Source organism: Athene noctua, chromosome 5 (assembly GCF_965140245.1).
Source record: "Athene noctua chromosome 5, bAthNoc1.hap1.1, whole genome shotgun sequence".
Classification (NCBI taxonomy): Eukaryota; Metazoa; Chordata; class Aves; order Strigiformes; family Strigidae; genus Athene; species Athene noctua.
Window position 1 is genome coordinate 3,817,910 of NC_134041.1, and position 16,697 is coordinate 3,834,606.

Sequence of the window (16,697 nt, forward strand, 5' to 3'; positions counted from 1 at the left end):
GTGTGCAAGTGCTGGATTATGACTAGGGAAGGACTGTGGTCTAAGCCTGGATTTGTAGTCACTAAATTTGTCACTAAGACAGTGAGCTGTCTCCCATGAGATGATACTGGCTTCGCGTTTTTATCTGGTCCATCTTTGGCAAGAAGTACTTAGCTCGGATTTTGATGTCACAGTAATAGACAGTGTCAGGGGGGAAAAAAAAAAAACAACAAAAAAAACCCATGAAAAAGTGGCTCCTTGTGCTTTGGCGATTCAATTTTTTCCTTTCTTGAACCATGCCCCCACATTCCTCCTAACTCAGAAGTCCCCTTCCAACAAAATAATTGTGTGATCATCATTTTGCAAAGACATAATGTAGGCCTGATATTGCAAGGGCCTTTAACATCGTTGAAATTTCTCCCAAGAATAAAGTTATTCACTTACTTAAGGGCTGATAGAATGAGTCCTTATGTAAGTGAGTCTTCTTATTAGCCCCAAGACTGCCTAATACCTGGATTAAGCCTGTATGGTGATTAATGCCTATTTACTATATCTGTTATCCCACTGCATTTTGCTCTTCAGCCTTGATTAAGCCCTTTGCTTTACCATTTAAAATGTCCTGCTTAACCTTCTGCTTACAAACGTACACAGTGCTGAGGTCTGCATTTTTAACTAGAACAAGTTCTACCATAAATAATAGCATTTAATTTTAAAGTGCAACAGCTACAGTCACCACTTGATTAAATGACAAAGAACAGCAATAGCAAACTGGGTAACATAGAGTTTTTCACAACAAATGTCTGCGTCCACGTAAGAGAAAAAATATACCTTCCTGCTGCTGATTAGCACTTTCTGTGCAGTTCTTTATTTTACGTGTTTATAGAAAAATACTACCAAAAGAGCCTAAACAGTGACTCTCTGCGACTTCCCCAAATATCTTTTGAAGGAGATAAACTAGATTAATCTCTCTTTATAAAGTTCCCACAAGAAAGCTCACAGACACAGTAGCTTTACCTTCAAAAATAGAATGTGACTGTAGGCACTTATGCTAATCTCTTTTTTGGCAAATCAGCTTTTTTGTATTGAATCTTGCTTGATTGAATAGCACTGGAGCTGCCAGAGTAAATGCTATTATCAATGTACAGTAATTAAGGAAATAGTCCTTGTCACTCCAACAGTGTCCAGGCAGTGCCTCTGTAATAAAGTTAAATGATAAAGAAACCTCTTCAAGGTGTAGGTACTGGACTGGGGGAGCTCTTGACGTGCAGTAAAAGAATGCAGTGTAGAATTACAGGTGACGGGGAAAAGTATAAATGCCTGTGGAATTCATGCTAAATGCATGTTTGATGCTAAATGTCTAAATAGATGCTCAGCACTAAAACACATAATCGTTTAATTTGTCATGTAATTTCCTGACTCAGGGCAGTTGAGCATCTCCCAGTCTCCACCCTTAAAAAAATGTGTGTGAGGGAGAGGAGGGGGGAGACCCTTCCATCATTCAGCAACTTCAAAGATCTTTTCCCCCTTCAGGCAGCAGCCTGCACAAATGATAAACCTTGCTTTAAGATCAGCAGAGCCGGGCTCTGCCAAATCCATTTGGGGAGAGAATTTTAGTAAAAAGGACTTGTCATTCTTTCCCCCGCCCTTCCGTTTCACTTGAAACTTTCCAGCCTAGCAGTACTCCGGTGGATCGCAATTGTTCCTGCAGCACCCAAAGAGAGAGATTCCCCAAGGAGAGAGAGGAAAAAAAAAAAACCAAAAAAAACCTTTGGACAGCTTCTGCATTACAACCTTATCGCACGCACCAAGGAATGTAAAATGGAGTAAAGTAGGGTAACTCAGATACCAGAAATGCTGCTTAATAAGCAGAGAACCCTGTTCTGTGCTGCCGGCGGTTTCTCGATGCGTCTCAGCTGCAGCCCCACGTAGAGATCATTGCAGTGAACTGCTCTGGCCCAAGACATGCTGAGCTCTGCATTTGATAGCAAAGATCTTTTTGTCCAGCGGAGGTACATGCAGAAGATATGTTGTTTAATGGGCAATAAATAACAAGGGAAGGTATTTAATCAAGTGTGCCGGGAAATACTGCTCACGTAAAAATACACACATTTCAAAAGATACAGCTTGGGAAGCGAACGCTCCAAGGGATGTGTGGGAAAGGTGAAAGAGACCACAGTGAGGCTCCTAAATTTCATCCCGCTACTTGTAAGACACACGCAGAAGGGTTCTGGCCCCTATGCTGCTTTTCCCCAGCATTATCTAAACTCCATACAATAATTTTAATTTTTCATAAATCCGGCAGTTTTGCTTGGGTGGACGTTACTGAGGATTTTAGCATTCCCTGCAACACTCCGTTTTAATGCATTGATATTCTGAAGGCTGGGCATCATAACCTCTCCATTAAATCTTTGACACAATGAAGTGTCTTCTAAATAAAATAAATCAGAGGGATCGATCCAGTGAACTTCAGGGTGCACCTTTTCAATTATTTTTTAAAGCTGGAAGTGGTTTTTGCATATTGAGCACTGGATTTGTGGGACTGGGAGGGAGGGGAGTCACGTCTTGAGAGTGGGCCTGAGCTCCACTCCAGCAGGAGCTCACCGAAACGCTCGGAGGGGAGCGAGCACGCCAGCCCTTCCCCTGCTTCCAGCATGACTCTGAACTTGGCTTTGTTGGATCTGGGCCTCTTTTCTGTTGTGTGTAAAACATTAATGTTCTATATATTGTTCCAAAGGATTTGGTGTTTTTTTTACATACCCCTTGTTCGACCTTCAGAACTGTCCGCTTGAATCTGAGCAGAAGTGCTCTGGTCAGAATTAAAAAAAAATTATAGCCCAGGCAGCGGGTTTTTTAATTGAGGCATGCCAAATACCAAAGGCAGATGCTTTTTCATTCTGTAGCTCCTGGATACGCAGTCTACTTTTCGGTTTCAAGGACAAAGAAAACACTTATCCAATTAGATGAGGCATGAGATTGTGACATACGGGCTCTTTCCTTAAATAAAAAAATGTTGGAAAAAGATATTTGACCCTAAGTCAATAAGTGCTATTAAAATAATGAATACTCCATAAATCCAACGATATATACAGCCCGTGTTCAGAGCTGCGCTGTTTTTGTCACTGAGAAGGCTGCGAGACCGCCCAGGATAAAGCCCCACACAACTCACTTGTCCAAATCGCATTTTGAAGGCCTTACTTTTAAAACAGGATATACAAAAGTGTAAGCCAATTAAACTGCGAGGCAGACTTCTGCTATCTTCTCCCATTTGACATCTCTATCGAGTCAGCTCCGATGATATCAAACATGATCTGGTTGTCAGAACAGCTGAATTTCCCCCACACGCTCAGCAAAGACGAGGGAATCTTACTCCTCCATCTCACAGGAGATGATTTTTTTTAATGGGAATGTGACTTGCCCAAGGTAATGTGACTTTTGTCTGCTATCGGGGGGAAATGGTTAATGCTTTACACACGTCGCACCTGAATCTTGAGCGTCCTAAAAGCACACTTGAATTTCTGCACGAGGAGCACCACACGTCTTTGTCGGAAGCTGGAAGCGTCGGGGTCTGCGTCGTTTCGCTCCCTGTATCTGGAGATGGGGGCAATAGTTAAACTTCAGAATAATTACAGCTCTTCTGTTTCCAGCCTCAGAGCTGTGATGTGTTTACTTTAGTCTTAACAGTTTACCAGGCAGCTGGAACTGTTGACTGATAATTGCTGCGAGTTTCTGATCCTCCAGAAGAGTGAAGAGCCTCCTCTGTCCTCCACCTATTGTTCGTACAGTTTGCTTTGCTGAAATTATTGAAATTAGTGTTATCGACGCTGCATGGAGGACTTGAGTCTCAGGTGCTGGGAATTAACGTTGCCTGTTTAATTACATCAGTTTACAATCTGATCTGCTATCTGTCCTTTTTCATATAGTGTTGCTTAAAGTGAGATTGCAGTTTCTCATCAAACTGGGTATGGGGCTGAGTGATACTGGAACAAATGGAAGTGACTGGAAAAATTGCTCTTCTTCTCCCAGCCAGGTCCAGCTGCCATTTTGATTTCTCTCCACCTTGGTGGCTGTCTCTGGACCTTTGCAGCATTCATCCCACCATATGCTATTGTGCAGTCATTAGTTATGTATGACACCTAACGAAGCCCCAAACCGTGGTGTTCTCGGGGACAGTTCAGGATGCCTGGAGCCTCGATGATTCTGGCCAAGCAGCAGCACTTCTTGAACCCTTCCCAGCCACAGCTGCACCACAGATTGGGCTGGAAGCTGCATCTGCACCCGTTGGCGAGACCCCAGCGAAGGGCAGCGGCAGCACCGCCGCACCAGGAGCACCGATGCTGATCCCTGCTGGTGGGAGCCCCCCGGAGACACGGGGAGCAGCAGGAGGGAGCCTTCACGGGGCTCCAGGAGATGCAGATGACGTGACGAGGCTTCCCACCTCGCCCGCAGGAGCAGCAGCGTGTCAGAGCACCACATCCCGGTGTCTGAAGCAACACGTGGTGCTGCCGTTCCTCCTGCTGCCCGCAGAGCCGGTAGCACCTGAACCTCCCTGGAGCCTGGCCCTGGGCCCCTCTCTCCCAGACCCCAAAGGTCGTTGCAACAAGCGCTGCCTGAGAGCTGGGGACGATGGCGTGGCTTGACTTTAGGCTCTACTGCCTTGGGCCAGCTCAGCACTCTCACCAACGAGCTAAAGCCTCATGTAATCACATTACTACTGCACCCGTTGCTTTTAAGAGAGCTTTTACAGAACTCTTTATTTCTGCAGTTTGCAGGCCCATAAAAACCATCCAGAATACAGTGAGGTGAGGAAGAAACACCATGAATTTTCATCACGTTGGTATTTCTGGCACAATTTACATCGTGACTCCGTGCCTGATGAGGAGGAGCAATAAATACCCTCTGCAAAGCTCATATTGCGATGGATGGGAGAGGAAACAGCGACCCGAAAGGTGTCACATTCTGGAAACCCGACCTGGAAAGAAGGATCCACAATTAACGAGATGGGTAAGGGAGTCTCTGGGTCTTAGCAAAGCCCTTTGATTATCATAAAAAGAAAGCGGGTGCCAAACAGTTTTAAAGCATCCCACGTATTATCGATGATTTCTCTGTGGATAGGAAGAATTCAAAGGGGCACTATCAGCATTCTGGGCAGAGAAGGAGCAGATCTATAGCATGGCTCTCAATAAATACCTTGCTGCAGTAAACTTCTTTAGCACTTTGCAATTCACATCTGATCTCTGCTGACCTTTTTTTTTTTTCTCCTAATTAAACCTTTAGCTTGCAAATGAGCCATTTCCTACATCAAACTGGTAGATGGCAAAGGAGGAAATTCTACCCGCAATTTATAGGAGTTGCTGGTGACCTAACTGTCTATCACAACCTTTTCTAATTGATCTCTCTTTGAATTAAATTTGACCAATTACTTTCTCCTAGGTGAACAAAGATGAGACTGTCCTTAAAAGCTGTTGTGCCGATGGCAGCGAACAAAGCCAGGTGTACGTAGTGGATGGAGGATAACAATCCGTTTTGTGCATGTAGGGAGAAAGATGAAGGCCAACTGCCTGCAGCACTCAAAACCTCTGGTTATCTCAACCAGCTGCTTTCCCAGAGGGGTGTTTGTTTGAAGAACCTGGTTTTGAAGGGCTGTGCATGGAGGTGACTTAGACTGCTGCCCTTGCAAGCTCTTCCATGCAGGGGGAATGCAAGCCTCCTGTCACTCCCACCCTGGTTTTGGAGCTGGATGACCCCACCAACCTCCTCCAGGTTGCTCATGACCATGACCCTTTTTCAACACAGCCTTTAAAGTCCCTTTCCAGTGTGCCATCCAAGAAGAAATCCCCCAAATCATGAACCAGCCGTGCCTCCACTGCTCTGTCTCATGATGAGGCCTTAAAAAGGAAATTAAATATCTGAGATGGGCGTAACAGCACGATGCTGAACTGGTGACCTCCTCAAGAGTTCAAGCATATTCCTGGCTGCACTATATAGTGCTTTGTGTGTCCAGATGAACCCCTTACCCTTCCCTGTAGCTGAACCACAGCAGTTTGGCTGGGGCAGCATCCCATGGCAGCAGGGAAGGACTCTTGGCTTGATCAGACAGCAAGAAGCCAGAGCTGCACCAGCTGACAGCAACACAAAGGGAGTTAAATCAGTCCATTAAAAAGTCATGAGTCTCACCCAAAAATCCTTTACAGAAGTATATTTTAACTGGTTTTTTCCTTCATCTCCTGTCTCCAGAGTGTGCATTTTCAAACCTTGCTTCTACAGCTGAAATGATGAGAAATTTTCTTTCCTTCAGTAGGAAGCCAGGAGGTTCCCATTCACCCAGGACTGACCGCACCGCTGCAGCTTCACAGATATCATCAGGCTGCAAGATTTCGCTCCACTGTTGTCCCCCTGCCTACCCCACAGCAAGGGCAGTCAGCGTTTCCAACGCCATCAGGTGCAAATGCCACCACAGGCAGCAGCTCTCACCCTGCAGCACAGGCTGTACCACTGAAGCACCCCGGTGCTGTGACCTCCATGGGTGGCACGGGCAAGTGTCAGCTGGGAGGAGAGGTCTCCATCGCTCACCCTTTGCCTCTTAAAGAATTGCCCTACCCTACTTTCTCCTTTGCCTCAGACAATAACTGAGATAATTTCAGCCCTTTCCTCTCTTCCCCATGTCTCAGGGAATAGACTGGTTTGGGTTGGAAGGAACCTTAAAGACCATCTAGTTCCAACCCCCTGCCCCGGGCAGGGACACCTTCCACTAGCCCAGGTTGCCCAAAGCCCCGTCCAACCTGGCCTTGAACACTTATGGGAGTGTTCAATGGAATGGGAGACCTCGCTTGCTTTCCTACCCTGCATGCAGGGTGACCCTTCTGAAATCTCACTGGGAAAATGCTCTTCCTCTCCAGGAGCACTGGACATCATGTTGGCTGTTGCCATTCAGCTGTGCCCACCAGGTGGCCACGCAACTGATCTTCCAAACTTCTCTTGGAAAGAAAACAAAAACCCACCCTCAACACCTCCAAAATAGTGTAAAAACTTTATTTAGAAATAAGAAAAACTTCCCTAAACCCCAATTCTGGGGCTGTAAAGGTGGGGTATCACAAACCAGTGACATGGGCTCTCAACAGGGGAAACATCCCAGCTGAGCAAATGCTGGGAAGATGCTGGGAAAATGGCTTTTCCTTCATCCAGGTGGGTTGTGGGAAGGCTCCTGTGTGGGATGGTGAGGGAAGAGGGGACCTTTCAGAAGATTTACATGTGGGATCTTTGTATTGTCCCTCCTGTCCTTTTTTTAATAAGGAAAATCAACCCATTTCCCTTCATGGAGAAACTGAGGCTGCTTGGTACCCCTGGGGATGGGGCAAGGGGGATCCGTGGGTTCCGAAATAATTTTTTTCTAAATTTATTTAGAAAAAACATTTATTAAATAAATGTTTCCTAAATAAATAACCACTGTGTGTCCCATTAGGGTGTTCCTCAAGCCACAAACCTCCCTGCTGGTGTCACTGGCCGGGCCGAGAGCTGCCCCCTGGCCGAGCCCTGCAGTGTTTCTCATCCTGCGTCCCCACCACTCCTCGCACGAGCCCCGTTGCAGCCACCTCGGTTCAGGAGGTTAAAAGTTATTAACTGAAAATCAATCGAAATAAAAAGAGTCCCATCTGCCGCAGTACACAACTCACTCCCCCCCCCCAACAGCCTTCCCTGCACTGCAGGAAAAGGAGCCGCAGCGCCCGGCCATGGCTGCGCAGCGCCCGGCCAGCCCGGATCTCATTAAATATTAAAGCTTTGGAGGCAAAATGGCCAGTGACAAATAGCTGGATGTGGAGCAAACAAACAGCGTCATTCCTCACACGGCTGTCCCGGCGCCGGGGTTGCCAAGCGCCGCTGTGCCGGCACACACCGTACCGTGCGCGCGGGGATGGCGGCGAGAAAAGTTTGCCGAGCCGCCGCCAGCCACGTGAGCAAACTTGGGAGATGAATATTCCTCTTCTTCCATCAGCTCCTTTCAAGCAGACTGGAAAGAAAGAAAGAAAAGGAAGAGGGAGGAAAAAAAAGAAACCCAAAACCGCAGCAATATCCAGCAAAAAGACAAAATAATGAGAAAGCGATGAATCAGGTTGCTTTTCTGTACACTGGACAAAGGGCCTTGCTTGCCCCGGGAGCCACCAGAGCAGTGTGTGTTTGCTGAAATAAAAAGTATCCTTGACGGGGGAAAAAGAAATAAAAATATGTTGTAAAGTAATTTAATTCTGGCCAGCTAGCTGGATAAAAGCTTTATTTGCTAGGAAAGTGATTAAAATGTGTAATATGGATAACTTTAGAGAATATTATAGCTCATAAGGGCTGGGGGGTGCTGGCAGCCGTCGGGGAGGGCAGAGCCTGGCTCCCTGTAGGCACCACCGAGACCCCCACGGAGGTCCTGGCCCAAATACCCGCGTGGTGCTGAGGAAGATGCTCCCAAAGCCGGACAGTAAGCAAGGCACGACACTCCTGGGGGACATGCCCCCTCTAGGCAGGGTGTCCCTGCACCCCCCTGGCTTCATCCGGTAACTTAAGATCTTCCCAAATCAGAGCCAACTCCATTTTACTTAAATATTTACTAATATTTAATTACTGATATTTAATATTAAGAAGAGGCAGAAGCGGTGACCTGGGGTCAGGCTGGGCTCGCCACAGCAACAGCAGCACATCCTGACAGCTCTTGTGTGAGGACAAATTGCAACACGAAATACATATTTTCTGTATACATGGAAGTACATGGCTTGAGGGACACACACACACCCCCACACACCCCCTTCCCCTTGCTGGGGACTCCTGGAGCATCACCGTGTTTCTGCTAACAAGAGCCATTATCTCACAAGGAGCAAACAGGGAAGTGAACAGAGGGGCCAGAAATTAAATTTTTTAAAAAGAGTGTTTTATTAAAATTGACATTAAGAGTTCATGTGTGGTTTTGGCCACCAATTGAGGCAACCTGACACCATTTCTACCAGCATGGAGGGCTCCAGCAGACAGCAAGGGGAGGGGATGCCACCACCCTGTCATCGTCTTCCAAAATAGAGAAATGATGGCTTCCTTCCCCCCAACACCCCTCCAGCCCATCCCTGCCTCCTCAGTACATATTAAAATGAGTTATGTAGGTCACTGTCTAAAAACAAACAGTGTGTAGATGCACGCAAATAACAAAAGCAGAACTCGAGGAAAATTTATATCGCAGCCAGAAGACTAAGGAGGGAGCGCGGAAAATGTCAGCTGCCTTATAATGCCACCCCGAAGGACCTCTGGGGGGGTCTGGCAGCCCTCGTTAGTACCTCAAAGTGTGCTGAGATCCCCCCATACACAAGCAAAATTAGTTATCGGGATCTTTTGTCTGACAAAGTAATTGGTAAGGGTCTGCTTCACTCAGGATGACTGATGCTCTGGGTAAAAAAAAAATCACCATTTTTTGAGATTTGCTTGCAAGCAGAGGTCTGGCTCATCAGCTGCAGCCCCATCCCGTGCCCAGGTGAACTTCCACAACTGGAAATCCTCCAGTCTGGGTGTTTCTGGAAGCTCCACCACGGCTGTGCCCAGGTTTGCTCCTGGCTGGTGGAGCAGCCCCCCACCCAGCCCCTCCCCAGCCCCTGAGAACAGACCCTTTGCAGGTACGAGGGCTTTAGAGGCAGCCCAAGGGCTATCCCTGTTCCTCCTTAGCCAGAAAATAATAATTAGCCCCATTCCCTTATATTTTCACAGGTCTTGGCTCTGCACGGTGAGGCCGGCCACGGTCCCCGGTGCCTCGAGCAACGGCTGGAAAGAGGAGCTGGCCCCACGCCTGGCTCCCACTGCAGATGCACCAAATGCTGCGTGTCCTTCATCTGGCACGTTTGAGCTGTAATTGCAACAGCCTGAACTACCACACGGTTTTATGTGCTGATATTTCATGACATTTTATGTACATAATCTGCATATGTTATTTTTAGCAAACTTTCTCCCTGGGACAGCCTCATGTGCGCCACATCTTGTTTCCATGAGCATGTGCTGCAGTTGGGAGTGGTTTGAATTTTTTTTTCTCCCCTTTTTTTTTTTTTCATTTTCCCCCTGTCAAGACCGGGTTTTGAACTGCAGAAGCAATATACACAGCACGATGTTTTTCTTTCTTTTCACAAGGCTTCTTTAGAAGAGGGAAGAAACCAAAATGCAAAGGCAAGGGAGGCAGCCCAACTGCTGTCACCAGGCATTTTCTTGTTTGGGATGCTCTGGGGTGAGTTACTATCACCCCGAAAAAGAAATATCAACCTTCTTGGTGGTAATACTATGATTCTTGGTGGAAATTGCATCTTTCTTGGTGGAAAGTGCATTGTTCTTGTGGAAATAGCATCATTCTTGGTGGTAACAGCATGATTCTTGGTGGAAATAGTATCGTTCTTGGGTATTTTGGGAGCAACACAATTCTTTGGTCTTTGCTGGAGATTGTTTGCTGCAGCTCACGGGGCTGCCAGCACGCATGGGCTTGCCACGAACGTTGTGCCGTTGGGTGTTTTTGAAGAACTGTGGCTCCAAGCTGTGTGTACATGTGGGAGATGCAGCTCTCACCTGGAGCTTCACAGTCCCTCAGGTGGGAAAATCCCAAACTTTGAAACTTAGGTCTGCCTTAAATGTTTGGTGGAGAATACGTACCCTAAGAAAATGGTGTTTTGACAAACTGAAAGTGTTTGTGGTAACTTACTGGATAATTTCCCATGGTGGGGTTGCTGATCTGTGAATGGAGAAGGTGGTCAATGCAGGGATGAGGTTGTCCATGAGGAGATGAGGTAGTCCATGAGGGGAGGAGGTGGTCCATGAGGAGAGGAGGTTGTCTGTGAGGGGAGGAGGTGGTCAATGCAGGGATGACGTGGTCCATGAAGGGAGAAGGTTGTCCATGAGGGGATGAGGTGGTCCATGAGGGGATGAGGTGGTGCATGAGGGGATGAGGGGTCCATGTGAGGAGGGTGGGGCCCATGGAGGGAGGAAGGGTCCGTGTGGAGTGAAGGGCTCCATGCGGGGCAGTAGCTCTGTGGTGAAGCACAGCCATGCCCACACCCATCACACCGTTGATGCAGCAACGTCCCTCTGCCTGAGGAGCAGCACCTGAAGATGGTCCCTGAAGGCACCAGCAACGTCCCACAGGCTCCTTCAACCCCCACAGCCATAGGCAGAACCAGAGCACCCTGAGCAGAGCTTGGCCAAGGCTGTCACTTTTAGAAAGGGAAAGGCTACTTCATAAAACTGGCTTTTCATTCAGAGGCTTTTTGAGGGCCACAGCTGACCAACACCTCGGGGTTTCCATTCGTGCTGGACATCAACAGCTTGTGGGCTTCCCCGGTGGGCAGCCAAGGTCTCTGCTCCAGCACCCAGCCAAAAACTCACTTCTGCTGTGCCCAACAACTGCTCGCCCCCGCCCCAGTGCTGCCTGTCCCATCAGATAGCCAGAGTCTGTAAAACACAGGAGAAGGATTTGTTTAACTTCAGCGTCTCGCTTGGCCTCCCTCCCGACGGTGCTGTGGCCGGGGCCCAGGGGCGGGAGGAGCGACACGATTCAGGGCCCCCATCCCGGCTCCTCCTTGCCCACACACCCCGGAGAGCCCCGACAGGGACCCTGGGGTCTGGGGGTGCAAGGGGGACAGGCAGGAACCCAGCAAAGCCCAACGTCAACCATTGGCAGCGGGCACTGGGCAGTGGTGTGAGGTGGCTGGGTCCCTGGCTAAAAGCTCTTTCCGAGTGCTTGAAGCAATGAAACCTCTTTTTTTCTGAGTCCTCGTTGTGTACTAATGAAGAAATAAAATAAACATTTGGTAACAAACCCAGCATATGGTTATTGTTTGCTGCAAGGACAGGGGAAAACATTACTCCATAACGTGGCGAAAAGGCTGCAGCTGCAATATCACATTACAGCGCTGCGCTTTATTTAATAAAGACTCGTCCTGCCAGCCTTAACGAAATTTTTCCTCTCCCCCCCAGCCCCGAGAGGTGGTTTCGGTGCCTTCTGCCGCGATGGCCGCGGCGGGGTCGCATGTGCCCTTCGTTAGCCGAGGAATCTGCTTTCAATTCCAGCCCTTCAGATTGTATTTTCACAGCGACTCATTAGTCACCAAACGTTGACAAGCCGCTGTAAGTGTGCCATCTCCCTCATTGTTTATATGCAAGTGCAGCAACGAAAATGATTTATTTAGGTTTCAATTAAAATTTGTGGATAGACCAGTGAGTTTTAGCAGTGCCGTTTCTAATTTGTGGTTGAGGGGGCAAAAAAAAAAAAAAAATTTTTTAAAAATCAATAATCTTATAGCATTTGTATTTTTAGTTACTTTGGGCAGTTCTAACCTGCTGGTCACCTGCCCCCCCTGCGGCCACACAGGGCAGCTCCCAGCCCACGTAGAGCTCAACCAGGGGCTGCGGGTCAGAGCCGGGAGAGATGTAACACCTTTGGCTCTCTAGAGCAGGTAAATCGATGTCCTGTGAGTTTCACACCACGAGGCTGAGCCCTCAGCAGAGGCAGAACTGCAGCAATTTAAGGGTATATATTTAGTTGCGTGTGCAGAATGACAGCAGCACCCAGGAGGAAGACGGGTAACGCAGGGAGGTAGCTGAGCCCCGCGGACCCCGTGAGCAGGACTTGTTTGAAAGCAGAAGTTATCACTTAAAAGCACTTTGGAGGGTGTGGGTCACCCTCTCCAAAATAATCTGGGGTGCCCATGTGCTTTCCCCAGTGCCAGCATCCTTCATCCCCAGCGAGCCCGGCCGCTGCAGCGCTCTGTGCCATACCACCTGCAGCAGCGGTAATTTATCCTGCTGGTAACTTATTTATGACTCCGAAAGAACACCCGAGAGCGGAAGGACGAGGGGGTTGTGGAGGGTGAGTTGGAAAAGCTGCCCCCCCCCCCCCCCCCCATGCGGTGTGGCACCCCATAAGTCACCTCCCCGGGCGAGGGGCGATGCGATGCTCCTGCTGGATGGAGATTTTTGTGGCTGCTCGTGACATCAAGATGCATTTTTGCAAGGTACAATAAAGCACTAAGAGACTAAACTCATGTCTCCCTCTGAATTATGAAAGTCAGGAGCCTTTCTTGGCCTAATACCGTGTCTCGGAGAAATCCCTGCTATTACCTGATGTAAATATGTATTAATTAAAGCACTTTGGAAATGCAGAGTATTGACCTAACAGGCCATAATGGCTCTTCTTGAGCAATTACAATCTATCATACAGAGAAGTATTTCGGGAGGTATTTTTTTTTTTTTCCGAGGTGCCTTATTGACCTGAGGGTCCTGGGTAGTTTTCTCCCCTGGCGCAGACCCCTCCTGTCCTGGGGCCTCAGGCACAGCCATGAGACTCACACCCTTCCTGGGGAAACTGCTAGAGGGGAAAGCCCTAAATCCCTTAATTTTAATAAATATGACGTATTTCACGGAGCCCCCTCCCTGCTGCATACCTCCTCTCCCATCCCCCATCGCTGAGGGCACTTTTGAGACTTCCCACCCACCTGCAGACCTCGGGAAACACCCGGAGCAAAATATTTATATATAAAAGAAAAACTTTGTGCTTTCCAGTGGTGGAAACCCTTCTCAAATAAAGCATTAGTCTCCTGAGACTTACACCTTCTAATTTAATTTTCCCTTAAATCAAACAGTGTATTAGTCCCCAATAGAAAACACGTTCCAGTTGCACAAACAATATTTAAATGGTATAATAGGGACATCTTTTATAAATATTTCTAACAAATCCTGAAAAAAAAAAAAAGAAGTGTGGGCTATAATTAATAGAAATGCCAAGTGCCAGCTAACCAGGAAAACTCCAGCATCATAAATCTGCCCTGAGCTTTCTCACACATGCTGATGGATGGGGACTTGCAGCTTAAATATTTAACAATCAATAATTCAAATACCTATCCTACCCTATTAAATTTGTCACATTTATTTATAAATGCAACATTCAGCTGAAGTTTCTCTAGAAGTTGTGCATCTTCTACCCAATAACAAAATGCAATATTTGGGAAGAAGACTGTTTCTTTAGCTTTGGAAGGAAAAAAAAAAAAAAAAAGGTGCTGGGTTGCAAAATTTTTGTGAGGAAATAATGAACAATAGGGAGAAAAAAATTAAACCTCATATACCAAAATAGTTGGCTGCTTCTCCTTCACCCTAATAGATTTGGATAATGCAATGTGCAGGCAGGTGTTATGTCGTATGAATCACATTTATAGGAATGTTTTCCAATTTCTTTGCTGCCCAAGGCAGGGAGTTGCTGTTCATCCTCTGCAGATGAATATTTCTGTGGTACAGGGTGGGCTGTGACCCCTGCCTGCCTATTGCCTCCTGTCCTGAGAAAATTGTGCAAAAAAACCCAAACCCCAAACCTGGAGAATGGGGTGAGTTTGGGTCTGACCTGAACTGCAGCAACGTTTTGCTCTGCCATGTTGGAAGGAAGAGTGGGAGAGAAAGAAATACGTGCTGGCAAGTGAGAGGCTGTTCACTGGCTAACAATAATAATAATAATTAATGAAATCAGATCTTGCCACTTTGCAGCACCAGCAGCTTTACCCTGTATTTCAAAGGTTTTTGGGAAAGTGGGAATGATTGCATGGTTTATCAGGTGGCTCCTCTCCTCTCCAGTGGCTTTGATAAAAATAGCAACAACGGGGAAAGCTCGGCTCCGTTTCCATCGGTCCGGAGGAACGGGAGGTGGCTCGGAGCATCCCGCTTGGCACTGGACACTTGGCCGTGCCTCCGGCTGCCTGTAGCAAGGAGGGTCCCTTTGCTCCCTGAGCATCATTTTATTTTAAAGGAGCACAAAAACTGACCCGAAAAATCATGAAACTCCTGGACCCACATTTCTGCAAGGATTTAAAAAAGGTGCCTATGGGTAAAGAAGGTGGTGGTGGGGCACTGGCTGTGGGTTCCCACCGTCCCCAGCCCCCCGGCCCTGCCTGAGCGCCTGCGGGCCCGGGCGCGAGTTACGGTGGCATAAATCTCCATCGCAAATTTATTGCCATAATTTATCAGCTCATGTTACTGAATGGCCAAGCAGTTAATTTTAAAATGAAGTGGTGCTATTTTCATTAATACCCTTGTGCTAACTACCTATCAAAACACGTGGAGGCAATTAATACCATGTTGCTGAAGTACTGAACCAATAAATATTTCCAGTCTTGGCTTGTCTTCAGCAGATAAAAGACATCGGACGAACCCACCGCCTCAGTAATACTCCCCATGTCCTTTTCTTGTCGCATCATTGCGAACATTTGCATTTAAGGAAGAGATTAAGTAGCCAGATCTACCAGTAACAGGAATTTAAAAGGTCGTTGTTTCATGACATGTGAGTAATCCCTTCAGGTTATCTGCGCAGTAACAATAAGCTTGTGAGAAGATCGAAATTTTCTGAAGATTATATCTCAGCAATACAAAACCAATTTGGCAGTCTACGTTTGGGGAAAGAAAAGGAGAAAACCCCTAATGTGTCAAAATTTAGTATAAATACTTTGTCACCACTGTGCTCGCTGCAACTTTGTCACCCACCATGCCATGGAGCATCCTTTTGAAGGGAAAAAGGGCTCGCATGCAGACTTTGGTATTTATGGCCAAAACAGGGTGTTCAGCGTGTATTTCTTCCACTGATGAAAAATCAAATGGTGATAAATGAAACCTCACCAAAAAAGGGAGAGCCGGGGCAGCAGGCTTCTCACCCGTGCACAGTGCTCTGCACCTTTCAATAGGCTTCGCACCAAACAAATCTCCCTGCAAGCACATCCTATCGCTCCTTCACCCAAGGCAGAGCAGCAAAGCACCCACATTTCTCTGCCTAATCACCACCCAAAGTTTTCAATTTTCTGTTAGCAGGGCTATTGCGTATTCTTCTTGCATCCCAAGGCAAGCTGACACATTTTGATAGCAATAAATAATAAATGGGATTTATTTCCTTAGATGCTCATGGAGACCTTTTCTTCTGCAGGAAGAAAGAGAGAAAGAAAGAAAGAAAGAAAAGGTGCAAGAAAAGGAGTGAGAAAGCAGGAGATGGTGCCCAAACCCTGAGCACGGCCCCGTGGGTGCCTGCTCCCTGCATGGCTTTCACCCCACGTGGGGCAGGGTCCAGCCACCCTCCTGGAGACCCTCCTGGTTCCTCCACCGAAACTCAGGGCAGCCTCAGACAGCACCCTTGGTAATAAGGAGTATAAATAAATAATAGTGAATGATTTCTGTAGGGGGGAGGTGATGGTTGGGAGGACAGGGGTCGAGTGTGAGGAAGGGACAGCATGAAGGAGCCATCGGTGAGTGCGGCATCGGCCACGCTGGCTGCAGACAGGGCAGTGGGGAGAAACCTTCCCTGTCTGGTGTAACTGAACTTTTTTTTTTTTTTTTTCTTTTTAAAGCGTATTTTAATTTTTCTGTGTGTCTTCGTGCAGCGATGTGCACGGGTGGGTCCCTGTCCCTCCCTCCCATCCCTGCACCCCCTGCTCGGAGGAAGCATCCAGCTCCTGCTGCCCTGTGGGGCAGGTTCGCCCATGCCTGGGCTCGTTTCCAAGCCAAAGAGGTACCGCTGCCATTTGGGCTCGTTTTTGCTGCCTTGAGATGAGCTTTACTGCACAAAAGTGGGAGCCCTGCCTTTCACCCCCACTCCTCCCGGGGCTTGCAGGACAAAAAGGGGGCAAGTGTCACTGGTGAGCCCCTGCTTGGGGCACTGTGTTTTCTGTGAGGACAGATTTGTCTTTTCCTCACCATTT